This window comes from Trypanosoma theileri (assembly GCF_002087225.1).
Source record: "Trypanosoma theileri isolate Edinburgh chromosome Unknown TM35_Tth_34_V1, whole genome shotgun sequence".
In the NCBI taxonomy this organism is placed as follows: Eukaryota; Euglenozoa; class Kinetoplastea; order Trypanosomatida; family Trypanosomatidae; genus Trypanosoma; species Trypanosoma theileri.
This window is the reverse complement of record NW_021639876.1, coordinates 144039-144288: the sequence shown is the minus strand read 5'-3', so window position 1 is coordinate 144288 and position 250 is coordinate 144039.

The window sequence follows — 250 nt, the reverse complement described above, 5'->3', positions numbered from 1 at the left end:
TGTGCGTCAGCATTTGTAATCCTTAAATTGGATTCCCGGTCCATTACCTTTGGTGTGGGTGCCTGCATTGTGCCCCACACCTCGTCCCAGCGCTTCGGCGCCTTATTATTCATCCGTTCCCTAATCCATTTTATGGAGTCCACATGCGTTTGGCGATCCGATTAGCCTCTGAAGCCAACGACACGATGTACGGATCGTGGGATCTTGCTGGAATCAATGTTACCGCGTTTATTGAAGTCGTACCCTGGGG